The 15,637-nt window shown below is 37.6% G+C and overlaps 1 non-coding gene across 1 annotated transcript; it reads right to left on the bottom strand.

Annotated features, from left to right (window-relative positions):
• Positions 1-15,290: 15,290 nt before the first annotated feature.
• LOC145784732 (U6 spliceosomal RNA) lies at positions 15,291-15,399 on the bottom strand. The gene has a single exon (XR_014291034.1). It is a non-coding gene; the product is annotated as a U6 spliceosomal RNA (small nuclear RNA).
• Between the last annotated feature and the right edge of the window lie 238 nt (positions 15,400-15,637).

Raw genomic sequence — 15,637 nt, forward strand, 5'->3', positions numbered from 1 at the left:
GATAGGTAATAAGTTAGTTGTGATAATATGTTAGTACCAAACCATTTGTCCAAATCTTATTTGAATCAAACCGTGTCTTCATACTCAATTATGTAAAAATGAACAATATTATTGAAAAATGATTGTGAAATCCTGAGGCATGAGACATTTGGTTGATTCCTCTTTTTAGTTGCCTTAATAAAGAGTCAAATAAGTAGCCTACATCATGTGCAGTTGTGCACTTTATCTTGATTTTTTTCTCAGTAGTCTACATAGTGAAAAATAGTAATCGCCTGATTGGCACACATCTAGTAATTCAACCAGCTCAGAGAGAAAATTCCCAAATTTCTGGCTTGCTAATCCGTGCCTGAGTAGAACTAGCCGACCAAGGCTACACAACAATCAATGCAAAGTCTGAGTTTGTTTTTGCGAGAAGAGGTATTCGAGACTCAATGCATGGCAACAGTCACCACTCCAATCCTCTTTGACATTCATTCAATTTCGGGATTTTGTTTTCATCGCAACAAGAGATAAAGATGCGTCTTCACATTAATACGTTGAGCCAGATGGAAGGGCAGTAGCAGCATTCTCATCGCATCGTTGAAGTGTGGAGGCTATGACCAGTGCCGTTGAGAGAATAATTTGAGCCTGGTACCAATATTCGACCATACTCCCAAGAAAAACGAACTATACCCAAATCTAAAGAATAGACTACGCGTCAGTTTCTTCAAGTTTCCTGCCCTTTGGAAAGGTTGCGGTTACTATCTCCAAAACCATCCAAAAGTAGGCTACCCCTTGGAGCCTTCTGTTAACGCTTCTGGCTACGACCCTGTTGCTCTGCAATGTTGCAGCCCACACACTTCACGGATAAGTTAAATCTACAATAAGGCACTGTCAAGTACTCAAGTCAAATACATCCCAGCAATAAGGGTCTTGCTTACAACAGTAATTGAACTTAATTATTGTGCCATCAATATTCATTAGCTTCATTAGCTACTGTAATAGGCTAAAAAATGGAAACCATAACACCTACTTGTTAAAAGCGGGAAAACGAGGCGATATAAAAGTGGCCACACCTTTTAATTTGTCTTTGCTCAGTGAACTGATAGACTATAGACACGTTGCTGTGTATTTGAAGAAACAGCAATGAATATTCAAACCAATTCAACCGAACTTGCTACAACGCTTGAAACAAAGGACTTGATATTTATGTCCAAGAACAAGAGCATACATGGATTATTTGCATTTTACAGTATTATTGCCGCTTTGGTATTCTTCTGTTGGATTGCTGCTTGTTTTCGAAACATGAAAAAATGGAGAGAAAGCTCGGACAAAAGGAAAACTGCTTTATACGTTTTAATTTGCATGGCATACGCTTCTTCTTTACTATTTCTTCTATATGGATTTAGTATTCCACTGCTTCGATTGAATCTTCGTGCTCGTTTAGTCATCACCTGCGGTTTTGCACCCAAATCTGGCAAGATAGCGATGACTCTAGCTCTTTTTGGAAGTTTTGTGCAATTGTGGTTAAGATTAAACAATTGCTATGCCAAGAAAGACCTTCTGTTTTTTATAACTGCCTTTCATCGTCTTGTCAAGTCAGTTCTTTTGTTTGTTGGTTTAGGTTTGGAAGCATGTTACATATATTTGTTGGTAACACGGATTCAGTTCATTCCAATTCCAGGGACGTATACTTGCAGGACTTTAGGTGATGGAACAAATTCTCAAAGGGTTTTAGTGTTAGGCAGTGTTTCGTTTATGTTCATTCATATAATGATGGCTTGGCTCTCTGGCTTTCCAATTTATAAAAAAAGCTCAATGGTAGCAGCTGCTGAGCAAGACAAGGAGTTTCTCAGTAGCCAACGCAAACAAATGAAAACTTTAAAAAGAATCTGTAACATTTCTGTAACAACCGTAATACTTGATGGATTATTGGTTCTTAATGATTACACTCTTTTCCCTGACAACGTGATGCATCATTTTATAAGCAACAGCGTTCATTTAATATTAATTTTATTGCCCCAACTGACAGTGAAAGATTGGAAAAGTAGAATTTTTCCACATTGGTAAAGTTTACTTTGCTGATTCTTTGTGTAGCATTGCTTACCTATTCTACCTAACCACACTCTTCTAACTTACTTTGATATTGTTCCAGTTGCGTTTGTTCGTGTTGTGTTAATTACTGAGGTCTACTAATAGTTTTGTAAGGGGTGTTTTAGCAATTTCATAGGTACCAGACGTGTTCTGAGTAGTCTACTTATTTTTAACATAAAATAAAAAAAACTTTTTATTAAAATCAGTGTTGCCAGGTCTTTCTGGGATTTTCATTGAAGAGGTAGGTAAGCGTTTGTGCGCCCAGGTAGCAATATTTCATTGGTTTTTGTAAGGCTACCATATGTCCTCTTTTAAGTGATCTGTCTTTTTTTTTAATGAAAGATCCTCCGGAAACAACTCAAAAATGCTCAAATGTCCTTTTTTTGGCATTTTAAGTTTTCTAGCTTATATTTTCAACAGGATTTTATTGTTTGGGAATTTTTCCCTGGCGGCTTGCAGGGAAGCCTATTTAATTTCCAAAAATATGCTGTACCAACGCAACATGCCAATTCATATATTTTACAAGAAATTGGCGCACCTTGTGAAACTGTTGTTGATTATTCATTGTAACATATGAAACGCCATTGTTTTGTTGTGATCATAAATAATAGCGGTACGTGTGACCGAGCAGAGCTGTGAGTCCACGCAAGGCCGTGTCAACTACCGCCATACCTTCAGGTGGGAGGGGGCACAAATATTGAAGGTCCCACGCCATTTAGTCTGTTTAAGGTCTTTTTATTGTTTAAAAAGTAAAAAATATTGCCACAGAAGCCCGATAATTAATTAATCAATGGCTTAAATCATGCAAGGCGGTATTTAACGCTTCTCAAACTTCTGCTGGGCGCCCACCTCCGTCTAGGGGACCACTCAAACTTAGTTTGTAGCCTACAGCGTTTTTCGGCTGTTAGTTTTTCATGTAACATTTGGTTGGTTGGTTTGGTTGGTTTTAAATCTATATCCTCGGACTGACAAAGCCTTGATAGGTTATTCCTGATAGTTTAGCATAATTGTAGAGGCTCTTAAATCTTGACGCAGGGCCGGTTACTGAAATTGGCAGAGTGAAGTTTTCCAATTGTTGAAGTGTTGTTGCCGGGTAATTATTCCATTCACTAGGTGCCGCTGAATGGAGAGCAGTCCTGAAATGCGTTACTCAAGCGCACACCCCGCGAGTCGAATCAGCGCCGCGTGATCTTGAGCTGGGCGCGTAACCACTGAGCTAACGGGGCGGACAAATATAGTTGTTACTTTCTGAAACCTCTACAGCCTGTTTCACCATAAAAGGAGATCATCAGAAGGTCTTAGCCTATTCAAATAAAACTTTGAATAGGAACTGTTTGAATAATCCAAATATTCTATTTCATTAAGGACGTTCTGATTATCACATTTAACCCTGATGATCCCCTTTTGAAGTGAAACATGCTGTAAAGGTTTTGAGAAGTAATACTGTAACTATAGTAGTTTGCTCTGTTTGGCTTTTTTGCTTGGCATTGAGTACTTTTGGTATAGTACCATATTAATAGGCTAGTATTTATTGCTTAACATGCATTTTTGCTTGGTTTTCTCGCTCGCTTTGCTCGTTCAACCACATTTTATTCACCTGACCAGTGGTAGGGGAGAGTGGGGTTGGTTGAATCGGGGGTTGGTTGAATCACGGTCGACTGCGCTGAGACTAAAAGCATTGAACCGAATCAGATAACTTGTTTCGCAAGGCATGGCCATCATTTCAGCATGCTGCAACGCACAAGTTTTGAAGTTGGTGTTTAGTTGGCGATTTTGAGTACCCCCATATTTTATAGCTGTTTGTAACATTTCAGTGTTTTTGTATTTTTCGTTTAGCTTTAGTTAGATAGTGTGCAGATGAGAAGGTGAAAGTTATTTTTGTAGCCAGTTAGCTAAGTGTTAAGAAATCAGTAATGACGGCCAAGTTCAAACTCAGTATAAAATAGCTTTTACTCTTATTTTCTGTGATATCTTGGTGGGGTTGGTTGAATCACGTGATTCAACCAACCCCGTTATATTTTTACCTGATGAAATCATTAATCAGAGATGAGTCAAATAATCTGTCAAATGAATCTACTAACCAATGTAATCGTGTTCAAACGTCTATGATGTCACAGACCATTGGCGTTGCTGATGAGTCACCAGCCTCGAACGAAAGCTCAATTTCTGATGTGCAAGGTCTGTTAACCGCCACAAGCGATGAGGAACCGGTCAATACACCTTCAATCTCTCGTTTATGTAGGAAAAAACTCGTATTGACAAGTCCCGGAGTTAATTCAAGGCCATTCAGCTCTGAAATGGTGCATGCGTTCCCCAAGGCCCCTGTCAAAACAGGTAAAAGAAATGGAGGAAGAAAACGCCTCAAGTGTGTGATACTGACGGACACGCCAGAAAAAAAGAGCACAAGAAAAAGGAAAAAAGACGTTCAGCAGCTACTGCAGATGGAAGGGCATGGCTATGCATCCAGTGTGGAGAAAATTACAATAACAGTGTTGACAGAGAAGCTTGGGTGAAATGTATCCTAATAGGCTCATGAGCTCTGTACAGATGGGCTGTTTATTTGCACAAAATGTGTTAAACTGTTTTGCTTGTTTTTTGTGGAACGCTGTAAATATTTTGCCATTAAGTTAGTTTGTAGTTATTCGAAATAATGTGTTATGTTATACAAAACAACAAGGAATTCTTTGATATGATTTTATGAATGATTCAACTAACCCCACCATGTGATTCAACCAACCCCGTTGTCTCAAAAAATAGTACTTTTTTTGAAATTTGCACCAATTTTAACTGCTTTGTAGTATCTATATGAAACCATTTTCATCTAGTAGAATATATGTCCAAGTATCAGCATACCAATTTTCACTATGATCCGTAGTCTGTGGCGCCCACAAGCGGAATAAAACCTAAAAATGATTCAACCAACCCCACTCTCCCCTACATAGGGCTTTAGGGCATGCATGGTTTCAGAAGTGGATTAAGAAAATAAAAAGTTTTTTATGTCCCATAAAATAGTTGTAAGTAAATTTAATATTCCAAGTAAACACTGCTCACTAAAATAGTATAGTTAATTAATAATTAAATTGATAAATTTCAGTGTTCATGGAGATAGGCTAGCCTATGAAGTGAATTGTGCCGTAAAAATGCTATAGGTGAAGGTTGGGATATCTCAAATAGGTTTTCGAAGTTTTAGCCTGCTGGAAGTCTATTCAACACTAAGCTATAGGAATAGGCTATACAATTTTCAGGAATTTCAATCATACACTACAATAACGATTGCTGCAGCCTTACGGAAATCATTAATTCCTAAATCACTTTATTACAATATTATGTAGCTTCTTCACTTACCTACAATATAACCACAATTGCAAGAATAAAAAGATTTCATCCCAAACGTTTTTTTTTTTTCTGAAATGGCTTCCTTTCAATATACAAAATTCGAACCACATCATGCGCGTTCAGTCAGTATGAAGCCATTTTGATGTAATGCAAGCACTTTCAGAAATATTTTGTTGTGTTCGAAAACATATTTTGTAACATAAATAGTCAACAAAACAATAGGGTTTTGTGTTGTTGCTAATGTTAGAACAAGCGTCAGAAAATGATACAGTTTGAATATTTCCAAACTAAACTTACGTGTACTTTGTTTAATGTCCTATAAATGCTTAGAAATTATTCTGTTCTGTGAACTGATGTATTTTTTTTCATAATAAACAACTAGTTGAATAATTTCACAATGGTGAAAGGTATAATCACTTGACAGTAATGCGATTACACCAGAAAAAAAATAGTCCAGCCGGAGACTTCTCAGCATTAAACACAAAAGAAAATTGAACAAAAGCGTATTGTGCTGCGTCATGGGGGCAAGCAAGCAATAATCGCAAGCAATAATGCGACAAAAAATACTGTGAGTGATCAAATTAAATACGCACAGTAAGGAGAGTCTCAAAAAATTAATCACGCACTTAACGGGTTGAAAGGCACGACATGTTAGAGTCATTATAGGGTATTTCGAAGCCCCTGATTCCGAAAATGCACTTGTTTTTACGAATTGGCTCTAGTTTTTGAGATACAACAAAAACATCTTTTTCGGAATTTTGAGCCCCTATAGATTTAACATCGTGTCGTTTATTGCATAGACAAAACTGAAAGTAATCCCAGGCACATTTCTGAGTTGTATAAGCGCTATTGGGAACCAATCACGTTGATTACAACCCAAACAAACAGTTATTTAACGTTTACTGGCCCAGTAACAATCAAAATACGACGTGAAGCAAGCCTGATGATGCAAGATGTAGAATATATAATTTGTGTTTTGCGTTAATATATTTGTTGACTTCAACAGTATCAGACTTACTAACTAAGCTACTAAGTACAAACAAAATGCATACATTGTTTCGCTTAACAAACTAGACAAATAAACAAAACAAAGCTATTGATGAACAAACGCAACTCTTTATTATGGTAAGCCTACTGAGCAACACCCCATCAAGGTATGAAGTCCATTTATGTAATTACAGAATACAAAGTTATTTATCAGTAAAGTAGCTGCTTAGAATTTCATCCTTGTTACGGAAGAACGTAATCTTGGCTTCGGAGTTAAGAATGCCACGTCAGTGCCGGTCTTTGGGGTGTGCAAACCGTGCGATCGCACAGGGCCCGCAAATTAGGGGGCCGCAATTTAGTCAGAAACTGCAGTAATTTTGTCATTTCCAATGGAAAAATTCAACAAGTGAATTCAACAAATAAGGAATTAGCAACAAGAAATCATAGAGACTCAACGAGTGCAACCTATTTTGTACCCTGAAAAGATCGAGAAAAAAAACAACAGAGCCGAAGTCGCTGATCGGAGTTGCCGCAAATATTTTAAAATTTCTCGATCTTTTCAGGGGACAAAATATGTCTTTTTTTTTTAATTACACGACTCCAGGGTACGAAATCGGAGTAGCCTAAGAATTTTTCAGGGGACGAAATAGGTTGCATCCATACTCAACATAGAGACATAGCTTTATTTCCGAAAAATGCCAAAGAAAGCATGATCTTATCCTTTTGCTATGCCACCGAACAGCACCATTGTACAGTAATATTTATATCCAAATTTTTGTTGAACATGCTCTCAGAATGCCCCAAATTCAAAGTAATTTTTCAAAATTTTCTAGGGGAGGCCCCCAAGACCCCCGCTGCTGGGTGTCGCCCTTGGCGATCACGCCGTCAGACTTTGCCCGCCACCCGTCAGCCAGTAGCGTAGCCAGAAATTTTGAAAGAGGGGGCTTTTGACTACCCAGCGGCGGGGGGTCTGGGGGTCTCCCCCAGAAAATTTTGAAAAATTACTTTGAATTTGGTGCATTCTGAGAGCATTTTTAACAAAAATGTGGGTACGAATATTCCTGTAAAATGGTGCTGTCTGGTTGCATAGCAAAAGGATAAGATCATGTTTTTTTCGGCATTTTTTGGAAATAAAGCTAAGTCTCTGTGTTTTCTTGTTGCTAATTCCTGGCTGAGATGTTTGAATGTTTGGTATTGGCAAAACTCGTTCTTTTAATGCAATTTTGTTTAAAACTAGGCAATTTTTTATTAGACTGAAAGCATCATTTTCAATATCGTGACGTCACACGCGTGCCAAAGGGAGGGGGAGTTGTAACCCCCAAAACCCCCCTTGGCTACGCCACTGCGTCAGACCACCCCCTCCCCTTTCAAAATACCTAGCTACGCTATTGAATTGGATCATTGTCATTGGGGCCCGCAAAGCATATTCCGCACAGGGCCCGAAATACCCTAAGACCGGCACTGGCCACGTTGATCGAGATGAGGAGCCAAAAGTCGAGCTGCCACTTTTGATAATAAAATCTCTAACTAGCCTACAATAGGTGGTAGAAAGGGTTTTGAGAAAAAACCTTGACCTTGCTCCAAAACATTGCTGAAGGTATTGAAGTTACTCTCGGCCATTCCACTTTTACTATTGTTTCAAGCAAATCCCCACTTGTAACAAGAGAGGGCAAAGAAAAAAACATAAATAGCAACGTCCATGCAATGGCCGCCTTGCGCACTCCATGTAAATATGATGTTCCAACTTCCTTTGTGACGACTTCATTCGAACATGTTTACTGTACAGAAGTTTCAATAAGGTAATTCCACGGCTCTCTTTACGCCATGATACTCTAAACTTCTTCTTATCCTTGAGCCCAGAAACGGGTTTGAATGCAATGCTTGCATAATTTAGGACAGGGCTACTCAACTGGCGGACCGCTGTCCGAATCTGGACCTTCTGGGCTTTGATGGTGGACTTTGAGCTTTTGGAAGACTAACCTCATTGCCACGTTTCAGGGCTTCTGTAAACAGATTGCTACTGGTAGGAAGCAAAGCTGCTTGTGGGCTTCGACTCCCAGACTCCCCAATAGTCACTGCCAGATAGTTTTACTTTCGTGGTTGCGTGTGAAATAACTTATTTACCGGACCGCTAAAATATTCAACTTGTCAAACTCGACCTTTGCTAAAATTAGTTGAGTAATCCTGCTTTAGGAGGAACCCAGGACTTATCTTGATCAACCAGTTTCATGTCAAAGTAATAATAATAATAATGCTTTTTTTTATATAGCGCTGTATCTATCGCAGAATGCGTTGCTCCTCAGCGCTTTACAATGCAGACAGTGCCAATGCAGCCGTATACAGTAGAGGAAAGCATCCTACTGGTCAAAGGCATATTTTATTAGCCGATGCCATTTATTAGCCTATAGATCAAAAAAATTCTTGTAGCAAAGACTTGGCCTTAGCAAAGGCTTAGAATAAAATTTCATTTATACAAGTATCCATCTCAGTAGACCTACCTTTTCAATATAAAGCTGCATTCATAAACACATGACTTTCGGACTATTTTTTGTGTGAGGTATTTGATTCACAACTGTTTTCATTAAATATTCATGTCTCCTTTGCTTGCATTAATCACAGTTCATTTCAACCCTTGCCTGCGTTTTGAAGTTTGGTACAATATCAATCAATTGAACTAGACAAGTGCAATAATGATATGACAATGGTAAGCAGGGCTAAAAATAAGTAATGGGGCACTTGAAAGCTTTTGAGTAACAATTATTTCAAAAATATTTTCATTGTCGAATGTCTCGACAACTAGAGCCAATTTGAAAAAACTAAGTGCATTTTCGGAATCAGGGGCCCTAAAATTCTTTAAAATGACTCTCACGTTTTGTGCCAAACTTTTTTTTGTTGGCCTGTGATTGAAATCCGTTTGTGGCCGTGACTGAATGTTTTTGAAATGGCAATAATTTTGAAATGTTAATAATTTTAAAACCAAACTTTCTATTCAACTCCAATTTCAATTTTCTGATTTGGTTAGGCCACATACATTGTAACTTACGGTCAGATATAAAGTGTGTACTGCACTTCTACAATAAATAATCATTATTACGCCAAAAATGCCCCAAAAGTAACCAAAACAGGATTATATTTATCAATTTTTTTCGGGTGGTGAACCCCCGCAACTCAATTCCAACTTTACATTTTTTGGCGTTTTGCATTGTACATTTTATCTTATAGCTCTTGCTTTGGGAAAACGCTGGTCTTTTCTCAACTTGCACTGTACTTGCTGGCGAAACGTGTCCTCTTTTTGGGCGATAGAAATATTGTAGGCCTAGGTTTTTGTATATTGTGAAGAGTTACTTGAAAATATTTTGTAATACCACTTTATACTCCCACCTGATGATTGTACCTCGCAGTACATGAAACCAATGGTAGCGCAAACTTTTTGTAGTTGAAAAAATAATGGTTTACATTAGCTCTGTCTTTTAAACATTGAGCACTTTTATTTACAACTGCTGCAATCAATTTCTGGATTACAACTTAACTATATATACAACTTAACTACAACTTAAGCTAACTGTCACATCGAAACTCACCATAACACTATTCGAAGGACATTTAAAATCCTTCAGTTTTTCCATAAATTGTTTCGTCGAATTTAGCATGCAAGTGTTGGGAATGTAGGTGTTGAAACTTAGTGCATAAGCCAGGCAATCCAGCGAGACCGGTTGTTTCCATGATTGGCACTTCGGAATATCAACTGGCAAAATTTCTGGACAATATCATAAAGCCGTACATTTCCAACACTTACATGCTAAATTCGACGAAACAATTTATGAAAAAACAAGGATTTTAAATGTCCTCCGAATAGTGTTATGGTGAGTTTCGATGTGACATCGCTATTTACTAACGTGCCGCTTCGATAAACCATCAATATTATTGCTGATCACATTTTTAATGACAACCAACCGCATCGACCACTCATTGAGAAAAAGGATTTCATAAAATTGTTAAATCTGGCCACTGAAGGTATGTTTATGTTTAATAATCGCTTGTTTAAGCAGATTGATGGCGTCACCATGGGTTCTCCACGTGGTCCAACTTTGGTCAACTTCTTTTTAGCGCACTTAGAAACGAAAATGTTTGATGTGTTCCGTGATTTTTACCCTAAAATGTATGTACGTTATGTTGACAATATTTTTGCAATTTTTGACAACGATCAGTCTTGTTCGCAATTTTTAAACCTTTTAAATGCTCAACATCAAAACATCAAATTTACAGTTGAAAAATCTGATGACACTATTGCCTTTTTAGACGTTGAGGTAAAAATAAATCATGACTCGTTTGATACACAAATCTGGAGAAAACCCACCAACACTGGCCTACTTTTAAATTACAATGCTTTTTGCCCAAATAAGTGGAAATCTGGATTAATCTTATGCCTTTTATCTCGTGCCCGTTTGGTTTGCTCGACGGACTTGTTGTTCCACAAGGAAACTAACAAGTTGAAACATATGCTACATTTAAATGGATACCCGTCATACTTTTTGATAAAATATTAAAAGCTTTTTTGGATACGAAACCGAAAGATAAACTCGAAGAAGACGATTTTAGCAACTTTTTGATGTACCATTCTTGGGAAAAGATTCGATAAGATTCTCAAAAAATCTAGCTAAAATTGTGAAAAAGAAATTTGATTGTGACATTTACCCTGTATATGGAACGTTCAAAGTAGGCAGATATTTTCAGCTGAAGTCGCCTACGCTCTTTGCTCTATGTTCTAATGTCGTTTATAAGTTCAGTTGTTTGCATGATGCAAGCCTGACATACATCGGTATGTCAACAAGACATTTATCGGCTAGAACTGGGGAACACCTGAATTTGAATTCTATACAGAAAAGCGCAATTAAAGATCACATTTTTTCATGTACAGAATGCCAAAATAACGTTTCTATCAAGCAGTTTGAGATCATGTCCAGAGGCAGGTCTGAGTATCAAACTAAGATCTTGGAAGCCTTGTACATAAAACGTCACAATCCACTTTTGAACAGACAACCTATGCTTGCGGCTCGTCTTTCTTGCTCTCTGTATTTTAAAATTAGTTTTTTCGCACCTTGCCTTTCTACCATATCATGTGATCTGTTTAACACCTTTTGATGAAGTTACCTTTGATTCTCGTGGAGCCTGTATCGTTGAGTTTGAGCAAGTCAGAAGTACTGTGCAGTTTTTGTCTTTTTCTGTTTATAGATTTAGTTAACCATTGTATTTTTTTCAGATGTAGTGAAGTTGTATGTATATTATTCCTGAAGAGGACATCTTGTGATGTCGAAAACGTTCGATACTTAATTTGTTGCGTAGTTTTATGTTTATGTAAATGTAATAAACTTGAAGATGTTAAACTTGATCACGTTGCTCGGCTTCATATGCCTATGGTTCAACAAGGCTTTTAACTGTAAAATATTTTTGTTTTCAAGCTAACCTTAGCTTTATCAATTAATTACACCTCTTTATATTGTAGCCTACTAGGCTGCAATTGGGAAAGTTTTTAAACTCATTTTGCCGTAGATTATCCCGATTTATGTGTGGCAGTTGAAAATTGTTAGTCGTATGAACGGGAAGGAAATCTTTGTATTAAACTTAAAGAAAAAGCGTTGTCTTGTGTCATAACTCATCAAGCATGCCCACAGGTCACAATGGGGGTAACGACTAGAACATCACACAACTAAGGCGAAATGGAAAATTGAAAAGAAAACTAATCGGGAAAAATGATGGTTTGCGAAAATGAAAGAATTGAAAGTAGTTACTTTTAGCGCCAAAAAACTCGAGAGTGCGATGTTTTAACTATTTCCCGATTAGTTTTCTTTTTTTCAATTTTCTCTTTCGCTTTAGTTGTGTGATGTTCTAGTCGTTACCCACAATGGGAGTTAAATTTACGTTCTGGCTCCGTGGCCTAGAAACACTCTTTACTCTCAGTTGCGTGGCGGAATTGTCAACTTAATTGTTTGCTCTTCTTGATAGATCTGTTCAGACTTACTTTTAAGGGGAGGGGCCAGTGAGAATAATTAAACCTATTGTTGACTACTACTGAAACAAGAAGGTTCGCGAAAATTTTTATATATGTGTTTATCAATATTAATAGCCCACCAAGCTGTGGGCTACAGTAGCCTACAACCAATATATGAGCACATTTTTTATTAGACTATTATCGTACATACGAGTCTGCAAAATAAAAATTCTACAGTAGGCTACATATTTTGTGCCGCTTGTAGGATGTGGCGTCGGTGTGCGTATTTGCGACCATCGAGGTAATTGCGTCAACTTCACAAATTTGTAAATATTTTGCCATTGAAAATAAGTTTACAGAAAAAAATTTAATACTTTATTTATCACTATAAATGTTATCACAACCTGTGTAAGTTTTATCTTTTTACGCTAATTGTGTGACTAAGTGTTTTGTTAGGGTCCGCGTGTTGTTTCTGTCATCGCATTATTTACTACTTGCATTATTTACTAGTTGTTTTACAGGTCGTTTTATTAGGCGGTTCGCGCAGAGTTATTCCGCCAGAATGACAGTGGTGTTTGGAAATATTTTGGAATTAAAACAGCAATTACAAAAGGAGCTATTGTAATTTTAATACACACAACAATACCACCAAATTGTTATACGCTTAAGAGTATGAAAATATCTTTCTAATAAAAATGAGGAACCATTTAGTTAAAAGTACGATTTTCAGTGGCCCTTACCCCATAAACATTGGTCGTGAAAAACACGTGAAAAACACGTGAAAAACACGTAAAATTGTGAGGAAACTCGTGTAATACACGTATATTTCTCGTGTTTTTACGAGCCAATGTTTATGGGGTAAAAAATGGTCCCAAATACGCACGTAGACTGTAAGTATTCTTAACAATGCAAAATTACAATTTTTTTGTGTAGCAACTTTTCCCCAAATAATGATAGGTTTTTGCCCAAGATTGCAAACTATTTGACAATAAGGGGGGCAATTGCCACCCTGGCTAGTACACCGAACCCCAGGGGCGTAGCCAGCACAAAATTGAGGGGAGGATAAATTAGTATCGTTGGTTGGATGGTTAGTTTTTGAATCTTTATTCTCGGACTGACCAAACCTCGATAGGTTATTCTTGATAGTTTCGCATACTTGTAGATATGTAGAAGCTTTTGACGCAGGGTCGGTTACCGAGATTGACAGAGTGAACTTTCCGATTGTTAAAGCGCTGTTGCCGGGGAATTATTCCATCATTAAGTGTTGCTGAATGATAAAGAGCTGTCCTTAGAATGTGTTGCTCAAAAGCACACCCCGAGGGTCGAACCAGTGCCGCTTGATCTTGGAGCTTCTTTGTTTACAAAGTCACACGCTAACCCATTGAGCTATCAGGGCAGACTGGCAAATCTTTGCGGCGTGTCGCTGAAGTCAAAACACAAAGAGGGAGGAGTGTCTGGGGGACCTCCCCAATAAAACATTAAAAAAATTCCTAAGCAGGCTGCAATTATTATGTACAGTGCGCGTAATATCACAGATGCTTTGTTTATTTTTTTCATTATCTATTGATGCCCTCAACTTTTGAGTGAAAGATATAAAGTAGCAAAGGTTTAGTTGGTGTGTGAAAACATGTTAATTCAAAAATGGTTTGAACACGTTCTAAAGCTCTAGGCCAGGGGTGTCAAACTCAAATACACCCCGGGCAAAAATCTGTACAAGTCGCGGGCCAGACTAGTTCAATATTTATTGCAAAATATAGTATTTCAAAGAACTTCCGACTTTGCAACAATAGGGGAATAGGTCGTTTTGCCAGCAATTTTGAGCATATTGGTTGCGCATTTACCGAATCCTAATTAAAGTTTAAAAAGTAAACTCAGGTCAAATCATATCTAAAGTCAAGATAGGGTTATTAAATAAAGAAAAATATCAATTGTATTCCTTGCTTATGGCTTTCCCTATAGCCTTTTCAGAGCAGTGAAATAAAATAATATTCAAACTAAAACCGAAAAACACAAACATGTCAAAACACAAAAATGTCGCGACTCCGACACAAAACTACCTAAACTCCGCGGAAATTAAGCAGAAAAATCAGGTCTTTCCAACACTGTGGGCTAGTGTGTGTAAAAAAATAAAATAAAGGTCAGTAGGTGAATTCACGACATAATTTTAGGTTCAAGTGTCAAATTCCCAAGCATTCAAGTACGTTTTAGCATATTGATTAATCTCCAAAAGGAATTAATTTAGCCAAATCAGTTTTCAAAATTCGCCCAAAAAGGGTCAAATCGCCAAACCACAAATATGAAGCCAAACGATGAAGACAATCTGGCAACCCTGCAATCTACCTAAAATGTCCTTTGATCGATTATTACGTAAACCAGGGGTCACCAACTGGCGGCCGCATGCGGCCCGCCACGCTGTATCGCTGCGGCCCGCGGAAGGTATCAGCGTACAAGTATAATCAAAAATACTTTTCTGGAGGAGTTAAAGAGCACGAAGGCAAAAAATACTTTCCGGGAAGCATATTTTCGCTTTGCATACGATTCCACCGACCGACCAATCAGATTATAGTTCTAGGTGGGGGTTGCTTACAGCTATTCTAATGCGATGTCCAGCCACAGTGCCACACTGTCCAAGTGGTTGATTAAAACGTCTGTTTTCGAATTTCTGTGATCATAGGGTAGCTTATTTTAAGTTTGTAAATGTCATGTAAACACTAGTGTGCGTTTCACCGTTATTGTGATTCACGAGCAGTGTTCTCTTTATGCAAGTTTTTGTTGGAAAAATAGATCGGTGTGCCAACTCAATTTATAATAAATTGGTAAAATATTATATATAAATATACTTTTTCTGATTGTATTATGAAAATATTTAGCTTAGTAAGCTTACTGCAAAATGTTTTTTTTTTAAAGAAATATGGAACGCTTCACGATATTGCGTGTCATCCTTGCGCAGGGACCATATGCTAATCTTTTCTGTATCGTACCAACTTTAGTATATGTACTGCCGAAGCAAGTACTGCAAAATGTTGTTAATCAACAAATTCTTGCCACGCTGATAAGCACAGCAAGTGACAGTTGTCTATAATAAAAGAAAGACAGTTTTATAGACTCTCACATAAAGGATGAAAAACCAATTCAATGCTTTTTTAGAAGGAACTGACGTTTTGCTTCACTGACGTTTCGCGCACCATGACAATGCGCATACTCAGAGCGAATAACATACAAAATAAAATTTCACAAGGTTATAATACTGCA

Source organism: Aplidium turbinatum, chromosome 1 (genome assembly GCF_918807975.1).
Source record: "Aplidium turbinatum chromosome 1, kaAplTurb1.1, whole genome shotgun sequence".
Taxonomy (NCBI): domain Eukaryota; kingdom Metazoa; phylum Chordata; class Ascidiacea; order Aplousobranchia; family Polyclinidae; genus Aplidium; species Aplidium turbinatum.